The sequence below is a fragment of the Eptesicus fuscus genome, chromosome 23 (assembly GCF_027574615.1).
Source record: "Eptesicus fuscus isolate TK198812 chromosome 23, DD_ASM_mEF_20220401, whole genome shotgun sequence".
NCBI classification, from domain to species: Eukaryota; Metazoa; Chordata; class Mammalia; order Chiroptera; family Vespertilionidae; genus Eptesicus; species Eptesicus fuscus.
Genome location: NC_072495.1, coordinates 19,612,603 through 19,635,869, shown reverse-complemented (window position 1 = coordinate 19,635,869; position 23,267 = coordinate 19,612,603). Strand labels below are relative to the sequence as shown.

The 23,267-nt window shown below is 44.9% G+C and overlaps 1 protein-coding gene across 3 annotated transcripts in view; it reads left to right on the top strand.

Moving 5' to 3' along the window:
• OPCML (opioid binding protein/cell adhesion molecule like) overlaps positions 1 to 23,267 on the top strand; it is a 420,625-nt gene that overhangs the window by 381,342 nt on the left and 16,016 nt on the right. The gene's annotated exons all lie outside the window — the stretch shown is intronic.

Below are 23,267 nucleotides of genomic sequence, written 5' to 3'. Positions count from 1 at the left end.
GCCTGATGTCACAAGTCAGGGGAAGACATGAACTGACCATGGAGGGGAGCAACATTTCTAAATTAGTGTATTGGTTTTTATATTATATTATTTTAAATGTGTATGTTCACATAAGTTAAATGATTAAATATAAACATTTGATTATTTCATCCATATTTCTAACAATTGTGAAAATTCTGTTTTGATTCTCATCAATTGAAAACATAGGCTTGCCTTAGGGTCAGGGTTGCCTTATTCTGATCTATACTGTAAGGTGGTAGCGGACATATCAAGGGAATTTTATGGGGCAAGAACATCGAAGGTCTGAGGGCAGAGTCTTAGGAGTAACCAACACTAGGAGATGGGCAAAGGGAACAGAGTCTATCCACAAAACTTTAGAAAGTAAGAAAGCCAAGAAAAAATGATGATGTTGAACCCAAGAGAAAAGACCATGTCAACAAATAAGGGATTTAAATAATGATGACAATGGTGATGATGGAGTGGTCCATGATGTCCTAGACCTTTCCATGGAGAGATCGAGGGAAGGCAAGGCTGAAAAGAATCCATTGCATTTATATAGTACACAACTGATCACCTTGGTCAAGGCAGTTTCAATGGAGTGATAAGATCTGAAGCCTCTTGCAAAGGTGCAAATATACCCACTCTGTAAAACAAAACAGAAGGGAGGGGAGACTAGATAGAAAATACACATTATTTTTATAATTATTTTGACTGTAGAGGAAAGGAGAGCATGTACTTTGGTGAAAGGAAGTCTTATAGTTTAAGGAGTTGGTTTTAATGAGAGGAAAGTAGTGGGCATCTCTATAGGTTGAAGAAAAAGACTCAGAAGAAAGTGACCAGTTTAGACACTGAATGAGCAAGGACTAAGCTGAGACAGTGGGGGCCTGAATTGAAAGGCCAGATGGGGAAATTAGTTTTGTCCAGATGAAGGAATGTCAGTTGGCTCCTGGAATATATTTTCTCAGCCTTGGCCAGCACTTCGAAGCCAAGCACTTTGTTCTCAAGTTGCCAGGACTCCTGCCTTTAGAAGCAGGTTGAACAATGGATGGAAGAGCCTGAACTTTGCGTGTAGAATCCTTGATTCTCATTTAGTTGCACAGAACACCATTAATACGATTTGAAAAAGGCTGTGATTTCCACAGTTTTTGTAGTACGTGGGCTCCCTTTTCACCTGACCCAGAGACCCAGAAACCCTTTTCTCACAGTGCTGCCTTGAGGGGGTGGGAGGGGAAAGTTCATTTCCACACTCAGTCCTCTGTCTCTGATGAGCATACTCTCCATGGCTTGCTGGGATTTAGTGTGCCAGCCTAGTAAATGAGAGCATTAAACTACATCTCTAAATTCACTTCCAACTCCAACCTTTTCTACGTCTGTAAACACAGCTCGTATGATGCCTTTAAATAATAAAACAAGGTGGAATATAATTAAGGGGCAAAATGAGTTGTACAGACAATTTGTGCTGTGAGCAAGTCTTTTTAAGTTGACTAATGTGACATTGTTCTCAAGGAAAAGAAAACTTCAGCATTTTATTTTGAGAATTGCCCTGATCCAAATTAGGTCATGGGAATATAAAGGAGGGGAGGGGATTGAAAAAGTCCCAGAGCATGGCTTAGGTGATATAAATTCTTGATTTTCTTTGTCATCCCGCTGAAGAGAGGGAAAAGGCCAAAGCAGCATGGCTGTGGCTCAGAACAACTTTGCTTCTGTCCCAGGCACCATTTCAGCCTGGGGAACAATGAGCCTTCAGGCCAGAGGAGGAGTCTGTTATCAGCCCTCAGCAGGCTGAGAAATAATCTCCAAACCCCAGCAACAATGGGCGCCATATCTCAGGCCAGGTAATGAGTAGTCTTTCAACTGCATCAACTTGATTTTATTATCCTTTAGTTTTACACTTCTCAGCCTAAAATAGTCTTATCTTTTCCTCTTTTTGTTGTTCTGTGGAGCCCCCACCACGTGCACAAAGGAAAAGAGATTAGGTGACCTTTTTTCCTTCCCTTTTTTTCAAATTTGAAGCCATGGTATTATAATAAGCCTCTATTAAAATACACATATGTGCATGCATAATTAAAATTACCTGCCTCGGTTACTTTTATTTAGTATCTGATCCAAAAGAGCCACATGCACATCTGTTGCATATTAATGACACAGACTCCAGGCATCAGGCCGAGCTGCCTTTGGGGTCATGATCCCTGAGCAGGGAATGGATTAATCTACATCTTGGCACCCACAGATCTTCTGTTCCAGGAAATTCCTGCACCAGCTTTTATACCTGCTCAGAGACCCCTGATATGAAATAAGATCCCTGGCCAAAGACAACAGTTTTCACATTGCTGAATCATTTTAAAAAATTTATTGGTTCTATCACTTTATTCCATTTTAAAAGTCATTTCTTATTCCAATTGGGTTGGCTAGGCTTAATAAAAGTTTATTGTCATACAGAGTTGCCTGTACTTCCTCACCTGACATCTCCCTCTGCTGTTGCATTCTTTCTACATGAGTTTGAAAGGGAGGGAGGTCTAGATGGAAAGGCGAGATGAGGTACCTGAGATCATCAGATGGGTGTGCATTGGTGGAAGTCAAGTCCAATTCCTCATTCACCATAACATAAAAGAAGACAGGAATGTGAAACAGTGACCTGCGCCTATGTGAAATTAGTCTACAATAAACCTTATGTTTTCATTTGTAAAGACATCAATAGGTTAGTGGCGATAAACCAAAATTATTATTTTTTTTTAAAAAAAAGTGTTTGGAAAAGTTCAAGATGAATTCCAAAAGGAGTCAAACAGAAAAATAAAAATTTAAAATATACGGGGTATTTTTATCACCTTCTGTTTTGGAATAAATTCTTAAGCAAGACTCACAATACAAAAGTTACCCAAGAAAGGTTGATAGATTTGGCATTTTTTTCCCAATTGCAGTTGATATTCAATGCTATTTTATATTAGTTTCAGATGTACAGTCTAATGGTTAGAAAATTACATAATTTGCAACGTGATCCTCCTGATATTTCAAGTACCCTCCTGGCACCATACTTCATTATTAAAATATTATTGTCCATATTCTCTGTGCTAGTTTCATTTTTATACATGCATCTTTTCCATTTTTTAGCATTTATTAAATAGACTGTCTTTACCCCATCGCATGTTCTGGACTCCTTTGTCATATATTAATTGGTCATATAGGCATGGGTTTATTTCTGGACTCTCTATTCTCTTCCATTAATCTATGTGTCTGTTTTTATGCCAGGACCATGCTGTTTGATTACTATAGCCTATATTCGAGTTTAATATCAGGTAGCATGATTCCAGCAATTTTATTCTTCTTTCTCCAGATTGCTGTGGCTATTCAGGATCTTTTGTGTTTCCACATAAATTTTTATTTTATGGAGCTTAAATTCTAGTGACTGGAGGGATGCAGGGTAGAGGGGTGAGTCAGACAATAAACAAACAAACACATGTATAATGTCAGATGGTGAGAAACCCTCTGATATAAACATAGGCAAGGTAAAGAGTCAGTGAGGATGGTAGAGGTTTGTAAGTTCAAGCCCCACTTCTGAGCAGAAACCTGAAGGAGGAAGCGAGCACCTTCTGGCAGAAGGACTCTCCAGACAGGGAACAGCAGGGGCTTGAAAGGGGAACCTACTTCGTCCTCCTTCATGCGTTGGAGATGCAAAGTAGGGAAGAGTGATAGAAGTTCAGGGAAATGAGAGGGAGGTTGGGAGAATAACAAAATGCATTTTGTTTTTGCGTCAAGTGATTTACATAAATTACTTAAGTTATTTCATCTTCCAAACTCCAGGGAGTTGATAGTCATATTTCCATGTTCAGGATGAAGAGCTGAATCTCAAAGCCTTTATCTGCCCAAGGATGCATGACTGCTAGTGGTCAAGCTGTATATGAACCTGTCTCTCTCTGAACTGGGGGAATATACCCAGATCTAGAACAGTCGGAGGGCCCTAAATCCCTCTGCATTTCAGTAACTACCGAATCAGAGTCTGCAGGAGAGAGGTCCAATAATCTGCATTTTAAAAATCTTCTTAAATTATACAAATGATTGATGATCCGAATTTAGGAAGTAAGGATCTACTCAAATCTTGCCCTTGGCAGATGGGAAAATGGACATCCTCAAAGGTTAAATGGCTCAAGAGCCATGTCACAGTGTGGCAGAGGAGGGCTCAGACCCAAATGTGCTGACCCTCCAAGTTCCCCAACCTATGAAGTGCAGAAGAAGAGCTCTCACAGGTACAATGCCTAGGAGACACCCGGGCTCTTGTTAAACTACCTTGGCCAGCAGTCGCCAACCTTTGGGAACTCAGGGACCACCAGTGTCTGCAGACCACCGGTTGGCGACTGCTGACTGGGCTGCAGCTGTGATTTTCTGCATGTCAGTCACCCTCCCCAGGACCCCAGTGCTGCTGGTCAGGGACCACACGTCAAGTAGCAACAACTTAGAGTTTCCGGGAGAGTTTGTTAGAGCTGCCTGGGCCTCACATTAGAAAACTAAGTGCTTTCATCTAAGTATGTGAAAAGGACCCTGCAATACAGTTTTTGTGCCCAGTGATAGGAAATAGCGTTTGTGTGATAGTGCTGGAAATGAGCGGGCATGGGTTGAGAGTGTCATGAGATCCTCAAAGCTCAACTCCTAGATTATATTTACACAGAAATTGTGAAGAGACATTTGCGAAAACCATGCAAAATGTCCCAAAGTGTTTGCTTCATCGATCTGGATAAGTGGATGTTTTTCCAGGGAATCGGTAGGTGGAGTTCTTTAATTACTTCCTATCCCACTGGGCAGATCCTGCATCTGCAGGTGAGGGGAGTGTCCTCGGTCTTGTTGAAACTGGGTCCTCTTTTCCAGAGGTCTGGGATTTTTGCCAACTTTGCTATCCCAGTCCCTCCCTCTATGCCACCTTCAGGGACAATTTCTAGTGGCAAATTTGAGCACTGCTTTCCAGCAAAACCTAATTATCCAAGACCTGGTCACTGGCCACCCTCAGTGTAGAAATCCTCTTTACTGCCATGCATTACACATCGGCCAAAGAGATAGGTCAGGTGGATTAAGATATACCGTCTGGATTGTTGGATGCTCATTCTCCCTTCCCTTCCAGAGAGGTTAGGCTACAATGTAATTGAAGTCGTGTTCTTGTGAGCCTCGTGGCAGAGGAACCTGCTCTCAGGGCTCCTAACAAGGAGGCTCTGGCCAGGAAGCAAAACGGAATGCCTTACTTAAATGTGATAAATCATCATCTCTCCTCCAGTGCCACAAGCTCCCGGCTCAGGATTGCTGGGCAGAGATCACTTTCAATGGCCCTGAATACCCAGCTTCCCAGGGCTCTCCTGGGTGGGGCTCACATTCTCAGACAGGCTGAGGTTTGTTATTATTTCACAGGGGGTCAGGACAGTCCACAGGGCAGCCTCCGGAGAGGGGTGTGGGTGTGGCCTAATCATGGGACTAGAGATATGACACCCTGCTTCTCCTTTGGTTCATTCAGTGTCCTGGCGTGTGTCATGAATCTCAGACCCACTGCCCATCTATAAAGTGGGATAAGTCATCCTACCTAATTTCATGGCTTTTTATTTAATTACTGAGATGCTCTGTTTATCCATCTTCTGAAATGAGCTAGTCCACACAACTAGACATCTCAATAAAGCCCCAAAGCAATTCTTGGAGTTTCAATTATTGTTATGGAAATATTTCTAAGGGATTCTTTCTAAGAGAAAGCTTTTCCTTTCTTGGCTTCTTAAGCGGGAGTATAGTTGATATTTTAACCTTGTTTTGATGACTCAAGGTCATTACTGCCCACAGTGCTTATTGAACGGCGCTGAGTTTCGGTGATACTTTCTGGAACTATTGAAGTGCATGGCTGTTTGCTCCTGTGAAATATAGGCCCCCAGTTGCTATGCTTTTAAGTCCACGTGTTTACTTTTTACAGTTTTTCCTTATTCTTCCTTGTTGTCAGGATAGCAGTCATCAATTTTTGCTGCTGAAATTTTATTTATCTTTAGTCAACATACGTCTTCCTCCCAAAGTCTCTGCCCTTTCTACCTCAGCACATCTCACTTATGGTCTCCGCATTGCTTCTCCAAGTGTGATTCATTGATCCTATGATCCATTCATCCCCAAGACCCTTCCATGGGGTTGGTAAGGTCAACGCTATTTTCATAGCAATAGGAAGACATTATTTGCTGTTTCCAATACACAGGCATTTGTTTTAATGGTACAAAGGCCAAGGTGGGAATCTTAGCACTAATCAATTGACCATCATAATCTTCACTGTAGAAGATTCCTTCTCATCTTTCTATGCATGATTGTGGCGAGGCTCTGAGGAAGACTAATAAAACTAATAAATAAACAAATAAATGAATTAATTAATGATTAAAAGCCAGTTTAACTTTAAGAATGTTCTTATTGAGGTAGCAAAAAATTAATTTTATTACATCTCAGCACTTGAATACATGAGTTTCCAATATTGTGTGAAATGAAATAGGGGTGTGCACAAGGTACGGAGTTTTCTGAAGGAAAAATTGCTTGTTAGATTGTTGGATTGTGAGCTAAAGTGGCTCTACCCTTTGTTTTTAGAGAACAGCATTTTTTTCATGAAAGAACAATTGACAGGTAAACTATGGTGATTCAGACTTGGTTAAGGGGCAGGTATCTTCTTAAAAATGAATAACGTGAGTTAGTTGCTTGGAGGAAAACAGCTAACAGCATTTGTTACCAAAAGTGCCATTCAAGCCAAGCTTGGAATTTTGGAAAACTTGTCTTTGCCATCACGAGTTTGTGGGTTCCCATTACCTAGAGACTTTTCTGATGAGATAGGTGGTGGTATTAACAGGTGATTTTTTTTTTAAAGTTTGTATAATGAAATAGGTTAGCATTTGACGGAGCTACATATAGCAGTGAATGAAGATTTTCTCCATAACCAATGATGTTCCATAATGATGCATGGATAAAAGAGACATTCAAAGGCGTTTTAAATTAGCAGAGTATAAATGTTCACTTATCGATGTGGTTTCAGATTCCACATTGAAATTAAGGGTAAGGAACTACCACTAATCAAAGTTTGATGTACATCAAAGAAGAGTATCTGCAATGATCCAAAAAAGCCATGAAAACATTTTATTTTCTAACTCTGCATGAGCCTACATTTTCTTTACTTACATCAACTACAGCAAACTATCACAATAGATCAATAGATTGAATGCCAAAGCAGCTATGGAAATCCGTCTTCTGTTAACAATGGCAGGCATTGAAGATATTTGCCAAAAAGTAAAAACTCTTCTCACTAATTCATATTTTGGAAAATACTTATTTTCCATAGAAATATGTTACCTATGTTAAAATGTAGAGTTTATTATTATTTTTAAGCAAATCATTAAGTATTTAAAATGTTTTTTATTTATTTCCTAATATGGTAAATATCAATAAGTATAATATAAAAAGCAAATATTTAAGGTCTTTAATAAATTTTTAAGTTTCAATGAGTCCTGAGACTAAAGAGTTCAAACAGTGGTGCATTGTGATAATTAGTTAACTCTTACTCCCTATGTACCCATGTGCCTCTTATGGACGTTTTGGTCAAGGACTGATGACATAACTTATGGTGGTACCATAAGAGTATGATGGAGCTGAAAAATTTCTGTCACCTAATGATGTTGTAACTATGGTAATGTCTTCCCACAATGCATCACTCAAGTGTTTGTGGTGGTGCTGGTGTATACAAACCTACTGCACTGCCAGTCGCATAGAAGTATAACCCGTTCAGTTTTATAGAGTTCATCATACTTGATCATGATAATAAATGGCTATTTATTGGTTTATGTATTTACTATACAATACTTTCTTATTGTAGAGTGCCTTCTTTCTACTTATAAAAAAGTTTGCTGTAAAGCAGTATATGTTATGCCAACAGTGGCCTCATTCGTCTCATGTACTACGTCTCTTGATTGCATCATTTCTCTCGTGCTTGACTTAATCTCGCGCTGTTTTGCACAGTAACATGCTGCACAGGCTTGTAGCCCAGAAGCAATAGGCTATACCAGTGGTCGGCAAACTCATTAGTCAACAGAGCTGCAAACCGTGGCTCGCGAGCCACAGTTTGCCCACCACTGGGCTAGACCATCTAGGTTTGTGTAAGTGCACTCTGTGATGTTCACACAAAGATGAAGTTGCCTATGGACCCATTTCTCACACCGTCCCGTGGTTAAGGGGCCACGTGACTGTATGTCCTTGCTTCCTCAGAGCCCCACCACAATCTTGCATAGAAGGATGAGAAGGAATTAGTCTCATCATCTTGCTGCAGGGGAAACTGAGGCATAATTTAATTGCAAGTCTAGGTTAGAATCCACATTTTATAGCCATAGGTCAGGCTGCATTGCCCTACAGGAATGATATCTTTAGACGTTTAGGATGCTTTTTGGAATCTTTACTCTCTAGCTCTTTGCTCCAGTCCCATTCTCTCTGCGAACTATGCACACTAGTCTGTTCGGTATGGCATGGCTCCTGAGCACCCTCGGTTTCCCCTGGAGGCACTTAGCCCACTGCTTCCTTTAATCAATTTTATGACCCTAAGACTCTAAGTTGAATTGTCTTAGATGTCTCTATTCCCACTGCCTGACAGGGGCATTGGTGGGCTAACAATCGCGATTAATGCGCTTTTATGTAACCAGGGAATTGTAGAAGGAGTGTAATGAAAGTATTGCTTCAATCTTTTTAACTGGACGATGTTGAACAGCACAACAGTAATAACAAATATATTTTACAACTCTCCCTGACAAGTTCAAAACACTTGGCATGCTCACTGTTCCATCCTCCATAGTTGATGACGTGGGTGAATTATGTCTTTTGGAAGTAAGTTGAGCCTCCATCCTCAGCACCCTCTATGTGCAATATGGGTAGAATCGTTTACCGTTGGCTGAATAAATGGCTGAATAATGGGGCTGTGGCTCTGGGCTACATAAAGTCCTCTCGGCTGTTTTCTACCGCTCCTGACAACAACGCACTTGGAAATGAACGAGATGCACCAGGAGGCTACCAGCCTAGCTACATGGCATTTTCTTTTAATTAAAATACATAATCCCTCAAATAAGTGACTAAAAATAAATTTTAAAAATTTCAGCCTAGTGTGACCTCTTGTGCCTTAAAAATTCCTTTAGCAATTAATCCAATTCTTAGCTGTTTAATTCACACAGCCTTGGACATCTTTCCTTTTGTTCTGAAAAGCTACTTAAATCTTTTATGGTTACTTAACATATGTGTTTATGTATTGTTTCCTTTAAGGCACTGTGTTCTGCGGAACAATGGGAGCTGGTTTATTCTTAACTGCAAATCATAAACAGCGCAGGAGTTTCTGCAGAGCTCTGAGGTCTCTGTGAGTGTTAGAAAAAGGAGGGGGATGAGGGAAGGAGAGGAAATAAGCCCTGGACCACACATCCCCACCCCAACCCCCAAAGAGCAGCTCTACTTTCATAACTTGGAGAATTTTCAATGTAGGATTTCACTGGCAGAGAGAATTTTGCTACTTAAAAACAGGTTTGATAGCCACTAACGTCTCACATATTTGATCTGTTGTATCATCTGATGTTGGTTCTTTCCTTATGAAAATGTAAGCTCCGTGAAGGCAGGGCTTCTAGTGAGTAAAGTAGGTGATTTTTCAAATATGGGATCCAAGAATTAGTGAATTTGACAAAGAAGGAGTTATACTTCCCTGGCCGGTTTCTCAGTGGTTAGAGCATTGACCCACAGACCAAAGGGTTGCTGGTTCAATTCCTGGTCAAGGGCATGTACTTCGGATGCAGACTTGACCCCTGGTCCGGTCAAGGCACATGTAGGAGGCAACCAATCTATATATATCTCTCTCAAATCCATGTTTCTTTCTCTCCCTCCCCTCTACTATCTCTAAAAAAAAAAAAAAAAAAAAAATATTCTCAGGTGAGAATTTAAAAAAGAAGTTATACAAATTTGGTCTTCATTGACATCCGATAGGCTCAAGATATTTAAACACAAGAGAACTTCCGTAGAGTTTGGAATGATTTAAGTGTAGGGTGACCGTATAATAATTGCCTACACCGAGATGCTTTTGAAAATGAAAGGTGTGATGTTCATAGTTACAAAAAGTCCACGGACATAAGCAAGAACCTCGGACAGAGCAGCACATAAACTCGCTCTCCTGAGTGACACCTCGAGGGGTTCTCTGATGAGGGCAAATGTGAAATTTCCCTTTTGGCAGAGGGGATTTTAGGTCCCATTGCCTGGGGCCTGTTAGAGGTGGTCATGAGTTGTAGGAAACATTCCAGTTTGGTCTCATTGCAGATCACTTGCTTCTCCCAATATTTGGGTGTCTGAAGATCGATCAGGCCATAACGAGAAGAGGCAAGGTTCCTTGGGGTCAGAATGGCATATCCTATCAACAGTGCTGGGTCCCTGGACCTCACCGCCAGGGAATGCAGAGTGAATGCGCTTTCCCTGCTGCAGAGTGACTAAGTCTCATATCCCACTTGTGCTAGTATTCCCACCAAGCCCCTGATGGAGTAGTCCCGAGAGTGATGTCAGTTGTCCTGAGGGCCCTGCCAGAGATAAGAAACACAGAGCAGGGGGACAGCCATCACTAACTGATGGGGACATTCCTCTGGGAATGAGGGGACTCTGAGTTACAACAGCACCAGCTCTAAGATGTAAGTTACCTCGGCACACTGGGCAGTCCAGGCTCAGTTCCCAGTGTTTGCAAGGCACCACCCGATGAGGATGTGACAGAATGTGTGACCATTTGTGGCCCACAGGGCTGCTGTGGCCCTGCACTGAATGTAAGGGGTTTACCGTAAAGTAGAAGTGAGATGAGCAAGCCCAGTGAAACTCCTTTGCCTTCTGGTATTAGGAGTATAGAGTTTAAATCTGGCCATTTGAGAAGGTCACTGTTATATTTTAGGAGATGGGCTTGACCTGTAACATACCCAAGTTTATGTGATAGATTCTTTCATAACGGTGTTACACTCTGTTCATAAAATCACCAGGGTCTCACGGGAAGAGGGTGAGTCAGATGGCATAGACTGGCACTGCCCCAGACGTGTTTGTTCTGTCCAGGGCCAGCATGTGATCATTAAATTCTACTGGAAAAACTAAATGAACATTTAGACTGATAATCACATGGTTTCTAGGTGGTGTGCATACTAGTAATGTGTCGATATTATGTATCCCTTTAATCATGGAGCAATTTTTTTAAAATATATTTTTATTGATTTCAGAGATGAAGGGAGAGGGTGAGAGGGAGGGAGAGGGAGAGAGAGAGAGAGAGAGAGAGAGAGAGAGAGAGAGAGGGAGAGGGAGCGAGAGAGAGAGACATCAATGATGAGAGAGAATCATTGATCGGTTGCCTTCTGCATGCCCCCTACTGGGGATTGAGCCTGCAACCTGGGCTTGTGCCCTGACTGGAAATGGAACCAGTGACCTCCTGGTTCATAGGTCGACGCTTAACCACTGAACCATGCTGGCCGGGCTAGTCATGAAGCAATGTATGTGCTGCTGTGTATTTCCCACAAGTGGGTCCTTCATACATCATATAGAGTGGCCCAATTGGGAGAGAAAGCAGCCCCTCTCCTCTCTGCAAAAGGCCCCATAGAACTGGTTTCATAAAACTGCAGATCCCATTTTGGGTAGGGGCCTGTCCCCACATCCCCGAAGGCCCGGGTGCAGGCTGCTTCCTATCTGAGCTCTGTCCTCACCCCAGGCCCCGCTGAGGGGCTGTCACCGTGAGCAGCTAGTGGAAGAGGCAGTGGAGTGTCCCCTATAGAGGAGCCACTGGCAGGATGGTGTGGGCCTGGTGGCTCCTGGTTAGATATTAGGCCACTGAAGCCTGACCTTGCGAAGTCAGCCTCTGGCTCCCTGAGCACTGATCCTCACTCCTCCAAATCAGACTCCCAGGTCCACCTTTTTGATGAGTTCCAGTGTCGCCGACCCCTCCAAGGACTGGGGCACAAATGTTGATTTGCTCCGACCTTAGTTTGCAAGAGCAGGTTATGGCCTGGAGGAAGCTGGGTCTGTAGTGCTGGACACAGAAGTGAAAGGCACGCCCCTAGTCATTTGGAGTCTAAAATTAGAGACCATACAAGTGAGAGCAGTCTGAAACAATGTGCTTAGGAGAATTCAATTCAATAGCTATGCATCGCATGGCTTCCATTTGCTGGTCCTAGTGTTTTACTCTCACCCCCTAAATAAACAAGCACACACAAAACAATGCCGCCTATCATGTGCTTTGCACAGGGTAGTCATCTTTTCTTGCTAATCATGTGAAAGTGGGAAAGTGTGATGAGAAAGCAAAACATGGAAATAGCTGTTGGCTCGTGATTACAATTTCCCTGAGGTCATTGCACAGGGCAGGATTTTCCCCTGGAGCCAGAATCCACTAACCAGGAGCCAAAAGTAATTTTCCTCAGAAAAGCAGTAAGAGTGATAAAATAACTTACAGTGTACTTTCCAGAATGTTCCTGCCTCCCCGCCCCATTCCTGCTCTTTCCTTGCTTTCCATGGTATCCCAGTTCTGCTGTTGAAATGAAACCACTTCCAAGCCTGCCTCAAGCACTCCCCACTGCACGCCCAGGCTCATCTCTTGCACCACTCTCCCCCTACTCAATAGCATCTAATATTTCCTTTAAATCCCAGTGAGGGGTTCAAACTCAACTCTTTGTTTTCCTGCTTCTTTAAAATAAAAGCCTGGTTGATCATCAGAGTCTGGGTGCCTAGCAACTGCTTTAGACCCCATGGCTCAAAAGTTATTAACAAGCTGAGGTAAGAAGCTCAGAACTGAGAAATCACAAAGCCTTGGGCCTTTGGGGGATAAGGGAAAGAGAGCTCCTCTCACTCTGCCCCGTCTTCTGCAGCTTTGAGAGCAAAACATACCTTACTTAGCTCCTCAGTAGACTAGCCTTCCATGGTACAAAGGGTCCAGTAGGTGGAACCCATAACAGTTTAGGGGGATTTGAGGCCTATCTTCATGGCAAAGAAGTCCAGTGGGTGGAGTTATAAAAACAGTTGTGGGGGTGTAAAGTACAGCCTAGGGAATATCCTATATAATAAAGATGTAATATGCAAATGGCCGTTACCCCTTGAAGCATAACGATCGGCCGCGTAACAACTGGATCACGGATCAGCAAGAGGGTGGGGCAGCGAGCTACAAGTGGGCAATGGAGAGCTATAGGAGGGGGCAGGGCAGAAAACTATGAGTTGGTGGGGGAGAGGCTACAGGAGGGCAGGGCAGCGGGCAGAGAGCTACTGGAGGGCGGTAGCGAGCTACTGGTGAACTACTGGCGCATGGATTCGTGTGCAGGGCTACTAGTAGTCAATAACATTGTAGTAACTATATGTGGTACCAAGTGGATACTAGACTTATCGGGGTCATCACTTCATAAGGTATGTAACTATCTAAGCACTATGTTATACACCAGAAGCTAATATAATACTGTATGTGAACTGTAATTTAAACAATTTAAAGTGGTACCATAGGGGAAGATAGAAAACAGAGGGCCAGAGAACCTTGGTACATCACTCAATTGATAGAACTTTATACTGAGACCCGCACTGTAACCCCAACACGTCAAAGGAGAACACAAAATATCTTTTGTTTGTGCTTTTGCATTCTCCACAGATCTACAGGGGCTTCTAATGAGACAGGCAGTCCGTCCTTTCCCCCAAAACTGAGGGACCCAGGTGTCTAGGTGGAGAGAGCCCAGCAAAGTCAGCAGTCAGACAGGCAGCCACGCCCAGAGCTCCCTCTCGGCCAGCCTGATGCCCACTGTAGTCATGGCAGCGCTGCCGAGACAGAAAATAAACAGCAGTAAAGCATGCATTTTTCACTTCCTTTCACCTGTTGTTGGTTGGCTCTTTGCAAGGAAAGCAGCAGAGCCAAGTGTTTCTTCATCACAGCCAGAGAGCTACCTACACAGGTGCTGACCCAGGGTCCCTCAGGGCCCTGCGCCTCCATCTCAGAAATGGACCTGGCTGCCTCCCCCTGTCCTCCCTGTGTCCCGCTTCCCCACCATCTCATCCGTGTCCTTGCTAATTGGACAAAGTTAGTAGCTAATTAATAACTCCTATGACACAAGAGTTCCCGGATGAGCTGTAGCCCCCATTTACAATCTGCTGGTGATTGAGAAATTGTTCCCCTCAATAATAACTGATGGAAATGGTCTCTCCTTTTCTGCAGCTCGTTGGCTGTGCAGTTGTAAATATCACTGTTGGCTTCTCAAGATGAATTGCCTTCTGATTTTAAGCTCAAGAATCTTTGGGTTTTTCTATGTCTTTGTCTCTTCCCATGAGATTCCAAGGAGATGTATTCCTTATTTTGCTATAGGTTTTCTTTAAACACACACACACACACACACACACACACACACACACACACACACAATTTGAATCAATGACTGGAAGGAACACATTATTTTTTTCAGCCAGCTATTTATTATCAAATGTTAGATCTAACACTTTTTAAAAATTATCTAATCCAGCCCATTACCTTTACCAGTCATGAAACAGGAGGCTCCTAGAGGTTAAGCAGTTACTCAAATGTCATTCAGTTTGTTTGAACGTCAGAAGTCAGGGAGTGTAGGATGTAACTCTCGATCCTGAGCCAAAGCTTCAGAGGATGTGGGGGAGGAAGGGCCCTTGTGTAAGACCTAGAGTCTGAAGGCCCGAGGACCAGTAGCTCGGATTGCCAAGGGTCGGAGAAGAAGGTTGTCCCAACTCAAGAGGAAAGAGAATTTGCCCTTCCTCTGACTTTTTGTTCTTTCAGGTCCTCAAAGGTCTGGATGGCGGCCACCCACGTTGGGGAGGGCAGTCATTGCTGGGTCTACTGACTCAGACGCTAATCTCTTCTGGAAACACCCTCAGGGACACACTCAGGATTAAAATTTACCAGCCATCCAGGCATCCCTGATGCCAGCAAAGTGACACAGAAGAGAAGCCATCACATGGCCCTCAGATCCTGTTGGCGCTGTCCTGGTGGGGAACCCGTAGGTCAGCTCTGGCAGTGGAGGTGAAGGACAGGGGAGGTGTGGTGCCAAGCATTGTGCCTTCACTGCCACTGAGGCCCCTTTCCATACCTCACAATATCTGTCTCCTGGTTTGGAAGGATCAGGGAGGGAAGCCATATAAGTAAGAATGGGTGATTTTAGAGAAAATGGCGAGGACAGAAAGCAGAGAGCAGCATTGTTTTCCTGTATTCCAGTTACCCTCAAACCCAGGAAAATGGGCCTCACATCATTCAATTGGATGATTAGTGGTACCTTTAAGACATTATTCCAATCTACCCATCAAGGGGAGGGAATGAAAGCAGTTACTTGTCAAAATCTGCATGAAAAGGAGTCTTAGAAGAGAAAGGAAATAATTAATTTCCCCCATTAATACGAGACATTACCCTCAGACACACACAGTCCTTCATACTTGTCAAAACCCTTTCCTCCCCATCTCTGAGCAGCTACAGAACAGTGACAGATGAGAGCCACCTTGACACCACATGGTGTCTCTGTTCCTGAGTCTGCACTGTCAGGACCACAGAGAAGGCCAGGGCAACCTGGGTCACATCAGATGCTCCTACTTCCCAAGTCATATCAGGTGTACTGCAGCCCCGAGTGCCTTCCCAGCAAAGGAAGCCTGGGAGTCCACAGGTGTAGCTGGCACCTGGAGAATGAAGGCCACAGAGCCCTCTGTGTACTAACCGGGGAGGGGCGGGGGTGGGGGGGGAGGTGATCTCAGTCATCCTTGTACAGGAGCATCCCCTGGAAAGGCTGATACTGGGGCTCCCTCTGAGGCCAGTGCAGTCAATCTGTGAGCATGGGCACAAGGTCTGTTGTAAAGTGTTCTTTGGGTGATTCCGGTGTGCCCCCTGGAGGAGACCTCTAGGCACTCCCTCCTAGACCTCACCGCCCATTGGTTCCTTGACAGTCTCTTCTACTGCCCCATCCACCAGACAAAACCCTTCACATCCTTTCATCTTTGGCTTTTCTTCTCCAAAAAAAAAAAAGAGCCCAGTGAATCAGAATTGATCTTTCTGGACACGCCCACTGGGTGACTTACTTGAGTTCCTCTCTTCTCTTGTCATCGTCAGCTGTCCAATCAGAATAGGGGAGCGACTCAGGAAACTTACCATTGGCAGGAAATGTCTTTGTGCCCCCAGCTACTGGGAGCATTATTAATGTACTCTTTCCCCCTCCAGACTCTCAGTTGACTTTCACGGTAACACATGGATCTTGTCATTAAGCTCCAGGGAAGGAGGCCAGCAGGCAGCCTGGATCCGGGTAAGCTGCTCCTTCCTTGGGGAAGGTCCCGGTGGCCTCGGCCGGAGAAAGGTTATCTGAGCCCAAGACAAGGAGCTTCTGTCACTGCCAGCGAGTGAGATGTTGACCCAGAGGCTCAGTATCCAAACCAAAATGACTTTAGCACAAGTCAATTGCTTGTATTAATTAAGGGAAAATGAAACAGTGGGCTTATCACACTTTTCATTAACTTCAATGCAGTGAACGGATGCCTCTGGGAGCTGCGGGCAGGCAGGGATGGAGTGTACTGCTGTCCACACGCCCAGGTTTAATTAAGGAGGGGGAGCCCCGAGGTGCTTATTGCCAGCAGTGTTCTAAGGAGAGTCAAGGGGTGGAGGGCAGGAACTGGCAGAAACAGGAGAGATTAAGTAAGTGGAGAGGGACAGTGGTTTTTTTTGGGGGGGTTAGGGGGTGGGTTCAGAGTTTCCAAGCCTGTAGCCATCAGTAGAGTGAACAAATACTGTAGGTTTATCTTACACTAGATGCACAAGGAGTTCAAAGAAGGAGAAAGTGCAATTCCTTCTCAGTGCGCTTGCAATTTGGACAATGGGCTGACTGCTGTTTAGGAAGCAAGCTCAAGCAATACAATACTGAGCTCATGGGAACCAAATTGTCCCAAGTGTTGAAACCTTGCCCCAGATCCAACTCAAGGACATTTCTAATGTTCCTAATCTCCAGAAGAAGAAGGTTCCTGTGTCAGGAGGGATGTGAATGAGAAAGGGCCAGGAGATCTCTAGGAAGGAGTGAGAAACCAGAGCCCCAGTCCCCGGTTTCCGGATGGAAACCCCCCCTGCCCTCCCTGGGAGGAAAAGGCCTCTTCCAGTCTCCCCCAGGGATGATGGGTAACTATTATAATTGGAAAGTTTATTTGCTCAGGCATCCACCAGACCCAGTTAAGCAGGGATAAGGGAATCATCTAGAAGTGAAGGCGGCACTCCTCATTTTCCATCACCTTCCTGATGCACCTCTGCTGGGGTCTCAGGGGGCCCCTCACGCTGGGCTCCCCATTGCAACGCAGGCCATATGCTCAGGTCCCGCGTTTGGCCTATGACTGAGCACGCAAATCAAGTATTCCTGCTGCACAAGTCTAAATACCTTCTTCAGTTCACAGAGTGAAAGGCAAGGGCCGTATCAGCCTTGGATGCTAAGCAAGCCCCGATTGTAGGCCAGCTTGACAGGAGTAAAGCGAACCTCTTGATCTTTGTGGCTCATTTTATGTGACTCTGTTCTATTGGCCAGAATCCTAGAAAGAGAGAAATGGATGAGTGACAAGATTTGGGAGAAGATCTCCACATGAACTTCTGACCACATCCTACATACCTCGAGGGCACAGAAACAGGGGAGGAGTGGACGGCTGCATCAGGTCCTTTCCTTGCCCGTGCCTTGCTCCTGACCTAGGGCATGATGTTCAGCAAATACACAGCATGCCAGGCAACTCACACTCCTTCTAAGTGTGGTCCACTCCTTGCAGAAGTAAAATCTCAGTTCCCTGATAGCTTGAAAGACCGTGTAGCTCAGTGAGTGGGCAAGAAGCTATTTTCCTAGTGCCGTGGTCGGCAAACTGCAGCTCGCGAGCCACATGCGGCTCTTTGGCCCATTGAGTGTGGGTCTTCCACAAAATACCATGGCCTGGGCGAGTCTATTTTGAAGAAGTGGCGTTAGAAGACGTTTAAGTTTAAAAAATTTGGCTCTCAAAAGAAATTTCAATCGTTGTACTGTTGATATTTTGCTCTGTTGACTAATGAGTTTGCCGACCACTGTCCTAGTGGGTTAAAATGCCCAGCTGTGGCCTAGCAGGTCAGATGCATGCACCTAATTATCTGACATTTGATGCCAACTTTCCAAGTCAGGATTAATATGCTCATCTATAAGAGCCCTCTGTGCTGGACAGCAGGCAAACTTCTTGCATTTCCAGAAATTCTACCATTTGAGCCAGATGGACTCACGGGGTGCTCATCTCTTCCCCCTTGCACTGGCTTCCTTCTGGCTGCTGGTTTTCTCCTCCAGCTTTCTTGTTCATCAGAGTTCTTCCTATGGCATTTCTCCCCCTTGCCTTTTCTTCTCTGTGTAGATGCCTCCTTGAATTCTGGTCCTCTTCTCCCCGTTCTCGTATCCCTGCTCATTTTCTCTATGGCACCTGCACCCAGGCATGTGCCACTGAGTCACCAGCTGACAGGTCTCCTGGCAAAAGCTGTGATGGGTGCTGACATTTAACCTCACAAAGTAACTTCTGTTCTGTAGGTAGAACAGCTGCTTTTCATGGCTCATGAGATGAGATGGTGGGCTGGGGGCAGCTAGGAGGCAACTTTTAACCACTTCAAAGTTGTTAAAAGGGTTTGCCAGGCAGGGTTTGCCCCCCTAGGAGGACAATTTTCTGGACTATGTGAATCATCTGGCATAGAGTAGGCCAGCTCCTGAAGCCATCCCTAGGAGAAGATATTCTTCTAGGGACAATAACCCCAAAAGTGGAAGGCTGACAACTTGACCCTCATCATCCTTTCAACTCTATAATTTCAGGGAATTGGCTGAGACAAAAGAAGAAAAACATTGGATATGAGTGATGGCCCAGAGGCAGCTGGCATGGGAGGACAGCTGGAAAGGAGGGAAGAGCTGGGTCAGGAAGCTTCCAGAATTTACCCTGGATTTCCTATTTGACCTCTTCATCCCTGAATGCTTAGGCTTCATTCAGCTCTAATGGCCCATGCTACTGCCCTTGGGGGAGCTAAAGACAATTAAGAACTTAAAAAGTGAGCTCAGGGACAGGAAAATATAAACTGCTCCAGTTTGGGGCTGGTGGGACTGTAGACTATCCAGGGTCAAGGACCTTGTCCTCCATGCCATCTCCACCCCACAACATCTAACTCAACTCTGCTGTTGTGTGGGTGTGAGGTCAGGGCCATGGGCTGCACTAGGCTCCTTCCCTGAGACAGAGAGTTCCTCGCTCCTCCCTTTCTGAGACAGAGCAGTCCCTGCCCAGCCTCGGCTTGTCCTTTGCATTCTGTGACTGTGTGAAGTCATACTATGGTCCCTGGAGAAGAAACCCCTGGTGCCCACAGAATCCCGCCCCCCGGCATGTGCCCTGCTTCTGAGGGGTCCTGGCCCAGGGACCTCCCACGTCCCCTGATAAATGGTCTCATTTGTGTCCTTGCAGATCTTAATCTTGCTAATACAGTGAATCAAACTTTTCTTGGAAGCGCTCCTCTGTGGAAAGAAATCACCCCTCTATTTTATTATATTTCTGCCAGTGTTCACAATCACTTCCTTTTGCCCGCACTCTCGTTATATGGGGCTGTCTGAACGTGTCAGACACGTCGATAATGCCTCTGGGTTACTGGCTTGTTACAGGACATCTCACCATGAAGCAAAACGGCGGGGCACATGGGGAGCTCCTGTTTGCCTACATTCTGCCAGAGAACATGTTGTAGTCTTGCAGCCTAGCTTTTTCACATCCCTCTGAACGTGTCTTCAGAATGTTTCCCACGGCACTCAGGCCACTTTGCCTGCAGCTGACTTTCCTCCCTTCCTCACCCCAGTGCAACCCTCCTCCTCCTCCTCCTCTTCCTCCTCCTCCTCCCTTCCTCCTCCTCTTCCCATTTGTCTTCCTCCCTCTGTGTTTCTCTGTCCCCCGCCCCCTCCCTTTTGCCTCCATAGTCAGTGGTGTGGCTTCCTGGCAGCTAGCAAAGCGGATGAACATGTTTGTTGCCTCTGCAGCATGGAATCAGAAGTGCACATTGCAACCAGAACTGGAGAGGGCACGCTTTCCTAGGTCTCCAGGCACTTAGCAACCTAGATTTGTCCTGCTTTAAAAGCTCACCCAGGATTCAAAGTGGATAAGAAAATAGCATCTTATCACCTTCCACGGGCTTGCGATGGGAGGAGCTTCAACATCCTCTTCCCGTTTCTTAGCAAAGGAACTGTGCTGGCAGGATGTGTGTTTTGGAGTAAGACTTGGTGGGAATGTTAGCTCTAGGGGTTCAGACACTCAGCATTCATGGACCCTCTAAGCCCTGTTGCTTTGTTTTGTTTTGTAATATATTTCTTTATTGATTTCAGAGAGGAAGGAAGAGGGAGAGAGAGAACCATCAATGATGAGAGAGAATCATTGATTGGAGCCCTGTTCTTGATGTGCTGGTCTGCAGAGACCTGGTCACTGGGGGCACTCAGTGGCCCTTAATAACCTACTGGCCACCTCACAGGCCCAGGTAACTCTACATGTGTGAGTAGGAGGAGCCTAGAGCAGCTGTTGGCGGTGCCTTTTAGCTTCACTGCTCAGAGTGGGCCTCAGACCCGCAGCTCGGAGAAACTTGTTAGAAATACAGAATCCCAGGCCTCCCTCTCGGCCCACTGATTCAGATCTTTCTCTATACATTTTAAATCCCAGAAGAATTCATATGCAAATTAAAATCTGAGAAGCACTCACTTTACAGCACAAACTTGACAAATTCAGCTCTCACCTAATGAGGCAGTATTATCGTAATGATCCCCATTTTACAAGAAACACTCCCTTCCTTTCTGCTGTCACATATCCATCCCATAAACATGGCATTACAGATGTGAAAATAAATTCCCTCTCTTCCCCCACGAAGGACCCAGGAGCTGTCCTACTCGCAAATGAGGGGAACCACTCGGGGTCCTAGCACACTGGCCTGTCTCTCCTGTGAATGGAACTCTTCCCTTTGTGCAGCCGTCACTCCTGCATTGACTTGTATTCATTGACCTGCTTTATCGGGCCTTCACCACATCTGTCTCATCTACATTGTGAAGCATGATATGGTCTATCCCCTTCTCTCCCAGAAGAGGGGTCAGGGACCCTGCCTGAGGCACCTGTCAGGCCCCCTGCACGCTGGTGCTCATTTGTTTGGATGAAAGCGGTGGGGTTGAATCACCTGTGGCAAATACCCTCTAGTACACTTTGAAAGAATAATAGAGTCTTCCAAGTAGGAAGCCAGACTTTCGATCCTGCCACATTTATTCATCGCAGAAAAGATCAGTCCAATGAATCTACAAAGTCGTTTTGGTGTGTTTAATTTCATTGTTGTTTAACCCTTATAAATCATAGGTTGGTCACCCAGTGTTATTTCAACAAGTGAGGCAATATTCATCTTTATTAGACTCCATGAAATGAGTGATCTTAGAATCTCCTTTAATTATGAAATTCTAAGTCTAAGAAAAATAAGGACAAAGGAATGAACCTTGAGGAATTACGATATGAACTAACCTGGTTGATTAAATGTCTGTTGGGGTCGGAGAGCTGCAACCAGCACCATCACTCTGAGATTCCCACAGATAGGGCCCTACCCCAAGCCCCAGGAGGCGCCATGCTCTGCACTGTCTTCCATGGAATTTTCTAAGTTTCCCTCTGGTGCCTGAGACCAGCCTAGGCCAGCGATACCATTAAGGAAATACACTCCCATTCCAGACTGGGAGTGTTGACCTGCCTCGCACCCCATTCCTCCCCTTCAGGGCACATTTCCAATCTCTACCCTCAGTCATTCCTCGCAAGAATTCAGCCAGGTTCCTTAGGATTATAAAATTCACATCTGTGGGCTTGTCCTGAGGTCCTGTCAAAAGCCCAAGTTCCAGGAATGTGGCCTGGCCAAAGGATTGTCTCTGCTGGCCAGTGCAGGATTTCTTCAATGGGATTGCATGCCATTGGGCTACCTGAATGGTACTAATTTTAGAGGAGTCAAATGTTTACCGAGAGAGAGGTCCCTTGAAAAATATATGACTGGGGCCCTACACCATCTATGGATGGCCTTGGTAACCAGCATCCAGACACTGATGGCAGAGCCTGGGGTGGAGATGGAGGCAAGGAAGCCAGCAAGAGCTGACGAATGAATCTAGGAAAATGCTCAGAGGTGATGGGAACTCCCTAAGACTTAGACTTGGAGCAAAGGCAAGATGCCAAAGCAACCTTCCCTACCTGCACCCCAAGGGACACCATACCCTCCTAGTCCACTCATGGTGGACCCAGACTTAGATGCTTCTGCGAGGGTGTGAGGAAAGTTATGATGAGCTTGTATAGTCCTGAAAAGTATTTTGTTATAACTCCTGGGGCACAGAAAGGAATCAGGCAGCAGGCCTCTGCAAAATGCAAAAGGCTATACACTGAGTGGCCAGGTTATTATGATCTCTGAATGCATAATAATCTAGCCACTCAGTGTGTGTGTGTGTGTGTGTGTGTGTGTGTGTGTGTGTGTGTGTGTGTGTATTAGAGGCCCGGTGCATGAATTTGGGACATGGGCTGTTGGTCGGCCTGCCTGCTGGTCGAAGGAGGACAATTTGCATATTAGCCTTTTACTATATAGGATATACACTGAGTGGCCAGATTATTATGTGTTCAGAGATCATAATAATCTGGCCACTCAGTGTACATCTCCTTGGCCTTTGTGTGAGCTGGGTTTTCACTGGAGCCTGGTTGTTTAACAAAACTTAGAACATGTGTATTTCAAGACAGAGGGTCTGTTCTCTTTGCACTAAACCACAGGCCATGGGACTAGGAATACGGCAGAGGGGCCAGGCTGTGGCAAGAGCATGCAATGGAGACTGCAAGCAATGTGCATTGTGCAGTCCCAGGATATTTTGGATCATGAATTGCAAGCTTCACAAATACCTAAGAATAAAGCTCCAGAGTGCCCCCACAAAGCCAGGTATTTAATCCATGACACCATTCTAGTAACTGTGGCTCCATCATTTGGGGCTATCATGTTTATGTTGGCAAGAGTTTATAGTGCACCTACTACATAGCAGTCACAAAGTCCTTTCTTATTCATTCATTCTTTACTTTATCTTCTCCTGCACAGTTTGAAACCAAACCAGCTGTTTGGCATTTATTTGTATTAACATGTTAAGTGGCCACTTATTTGTTCTGCACGAAGTAGTAGTTTGTATTCTGTATTCAGAGTCATTTCTACATAGTGAAAAAATTAAGGTGGCCATACTAACATACTCTAAAGTTATTCCCAC